Source organism: Euphorbia lathyris, chromosome 10, assembly GCF_963576675.1.
Source record: "Euphorbia lathyris chromosome 10, ddEupLath1.1, whole genome shotgun sequence".
Classification (NCBI taxonomy): Eukaryota; Viridiplantae; Streptophyta; class Magnoliopsida; order Malpighiales; family Euphorbiaceae; genus Euphorbia; species Euphorbia lathyris.
This window is the reverse complement of record NC_088919.1, coordinates 46481885-46485778: the sequence shown is the minus strand read 5'-3', so window position 1 is coordinate 46485778 and position 3894 is coordinate 46481885.

The window sequence follows — 3894 nt, the reverse complement described above, 5'->3', positions numbered from 1 at the left end:
AAAGGTGCTAAATCGGTTTAGCATGCTTGAATCGAAACGAGGTAACTTACCCATGCTACATGGAGTAAAGTTAAACAGTCATCAATGTCCTAAAACTGATGATGACAAACGACGCATGGCTGTAGTCCCGTACGCCAGCGCGATCGGTTCGATTATGTATGCTATGCTATGCACTAGACCTGACGTAGCGTTCGCGTTATCTGTAACAAGTCGTTACCAAGGGAATCCGGGAGACGAGCATTGGATTGCCGTCAAGAACATTCTTCAGTACTTGAGAAGGACTAAAGATATGTTCCTAGTGTACGGAGAAGGAGATCTGAAAATTGAAGGATTTTCAGATGCTAGTCATCTCACAGATGAAAATGATTTTAAATCCCAATCAGGATACATGTTTATCTTGAATGGGGGCGCGGTTAGTTGGAAGAGTTCCAAGCAGGGAAGCGTAGCTTTCTCTACGACCGAGTCAGAGTACATCGCTGCTGCGGAAGCAGCAAAGGAAGCAGTTTGGATTAGAAAGTTCATTACAGAACTAGGTGTGGTGCCTGACATTGTCAATCCCATTACTCTGTACTGTGATAACAATGGAGCCATTGCGCAAGTAAAGGAACCACGGTCTCATAATGTATCCAAGCACTACCTAAAGCGATACCACATCATAAGAGAGATTGTGGCTAGAGGAGATGTGAGAATAGAAAGAGTACCTACAGAGGACAACGTTGCAGATCCGTTGACAAAGCCTTTAACCCAGAAAGTACATGACCGTCATTTAACTTCTACTGGGATAAGTTTTAGAAACAATTGGCTTTAGTCCAAGTGGGAATATGTTGGGGTTTAGTGTCCTATAGATAATTGTTGCAGGATACAAACTTAATGTAAATGAATTGTTCTTTATATCATTTGTTTTAATGAGATATATGTTTTATAACTATATAAAGGCAATCCCTTTTAAGCACTAAATAAAGTCTAATAAAAGGAAATCCGTAAGTTTGTTTAAAGTGATTATAAAGTGTTCATACAAGCATGAAGTGAGACAAAACTTTATAATAAACTAATAAACTTAAAACCACCCCAAGTCAAGTGATATGTTTAGGATTGATATATCACTGTTGAGACTTGTATGTAACAATGTCTTCTGTCCGACAGAAAGCTGATCTCACAAGCTTCATATATATAGATATCTAGACAGTTACATAGATCCGATGAAACGTCGTTCATTAGGATTGGGGATCCGATTTGAGATAACAGGATGGGTAGATTCATCCTTGTCACCTGTTCATCTCATTGGTATTAATAGGTATAACTAATCCTCAGACTCAAAGGAATGTTAATTGGTCATCCTGAATTACTGAATGTGAGACTTTGATCATGCTGTCCCACGATCCTTAACAGAGATGACTCTGGGGTGTGAACGGCAAAGGTTGGGTGTCACAGGAGGTAATATCAGGGTAGTTATACATTGGATTGAGCATTTATCACTCCCGATTAATGGGAGATACATCCAAGGATCGCTTGTGGAAGACTCGACTCTAAATCCTTGCAAGGTGATAGCTTAAGAGTAAGAAATACAGATTTCACTTAACCTATCTATTTGAGTTGACTCGGCCTATACAAGTAAAACGAACGTCTCGCTATATGTGACTTCACATCACCCATAGTCATAAGATTCAGTTCAAGGATGTAGTTGATAAAGGATCGAATTATACCGTAACTAATACAGAATGGTTAACGACAGAATCAACCTGTCTTCTTAATGGACTCTGGGGGAATGATTACAGACTTGCCAATAACATACTCAGTACATCATTCCGTTATGCAAGGATGAAATATAATTCTTGAAGAAATTAATTTAATAGTTGCATACGGCCAGAAGTAGTAAGAACCTAATGGATCACACATAAGACTTGGAACCAAAAGAGAGATGGATGTCATTAATAGATGGAAGCCCAATTGAGCCCAGTAAGGCCCATTTAATTAGAGGGGGCCGAAATTTATATATAATAATAAGGAATTATTTTAATTCCATTAATCCTAATTTGATTAGGAATATGAATTAAATTAATTAAGAGATAATTAAGTTAGGAGTTTTAATTAGATTAATATACTCCTATTATTATCCAATTAGGTTATTTATTATCCTAGATATATTAGATATATAATGAGATAATAATTGAGAATCCTATTCCGAATTGAATTCCTATTAAGTAACCTATTCCTATCTAACTAGGGTTTAGATACAAGCGATTATATATATACCCCCTCTATACATGAATTTCGGCTAACCCTCTCTAACTAGCACAAGTGATTTTCGAAATCCCTACCTTAGAGAAAAAGAAAGAATTCGACTCCCCTAGTTCGTGGATAAGAATTCATACGGCTTCCATCGATTGATTAATTTCATCTATCTCCCTTTTCTTTGATCTTGTGTTGGTTAATTAGAGGCAATCTATTTTGGTTGCATCTCATACGATTGATTCTAACTTAACCTCACCGTGTTATACTTCGTGCTTGGGAACTCGGAGAAGAATTGTGGGCACTTCTTTAACAACGGTAGATTGTTCTTCAAAAGGTATTTCTTCTTATCCCTCTTTATATGAAATAATGATTAACGAATCCTATGGTTAAAAGGAAGTAGGCTAAAAATTTTATATTTCCGCTGCTATACCTTAGCCTTATTTCCTACACATCCTTAATAGTCAGGACCCCAAATCTAGATCCTGAACCGAGGACCGTATCATTACTAGAACCAACTTTTTTATTGGGGGGGCCTTTCCTTGATCTCAGGGGCAATTTGGAGAGTATTCATCTCCTTGCTAATGTCATGAGGACGATTCTGAACAACAGTTGCCCGAGTCCTTTGTCTAACCGACCTCTTAGCCAGCATCCAGGGGCCAAAGTTCCTCCCTTCACCTTGAATCCTCTCTTCTCTTTCTTTTTCAGCCACCATAACCTCTTCGACCAGCTTCTCTCTCTTTTGGCACCCTTCAAACGTATGGCCAAACATACCACACTCATAGCAAATATGATGAATGCCTTCATATTCAATATAGTAAACCACATTCTGAACACAGAATTTAGACAAAAGAGGCTTAGCTAGATCGATATCAATACAGACCCTGGCAAACATACCTCCCACTGCCCCAATGGTGGTTTTATCCACATGGTGAACTTTCCCAACAAGACCACCAACTTTATTAAGAAAGCTTTCATTATAGTATTCAATAGGTAAACCTGGGAATCTTACCCAAGTTGGAATCCTATTAACTGAACAGTCATAGGGATTAAAATTAGGGACCCATGGCCTTAAAGCTAGAACATGATTAGAGATAATATAAGGGCCACCATTAATAACAACATTAAAATCCTCCGCCCTGGTAAATTTGATAACATAATAGTCATTCTCTAAGTCTGTAATGGTGACTTTCCCTTTTTTAGTCCACTGTGTCTGGATTCTCTTAGCGAAATAATTAAAACTGATCCTTTTACCAAGCATAGTAACTATTAAAGCTAACTTCCATTTAGATCTAAGGGCGCGTTTATCCGCCGAGGAAAGCCGAATCACAAGACATAACGGGTCATCCTGTTCTTCATCCTCAACATCGGAGTCAGAATAGACCTCGTCAGAATCATCCTCAACAATTTCTCCATCTAACCCGGGTTCTTCCTCGACCACCCCCATCACAGTATCTCTCCAGGAGCTTTTCCCCAAGCTTTGCTCATTAGATTTTTTTATTAGAGCATCAACAAATGTCCTAGGACCCCCAATCGAATTGGACTTGGATTCATCATGAATAGCCATCCCCTGGGCTGCCAGTCCGAGCTCCTGGACTGCCGCCCGCCCTCCTGGATTGCCAGCCCGTGATCTTGGATTGCCGGCCCGCCCTCTTGGACTGTCAG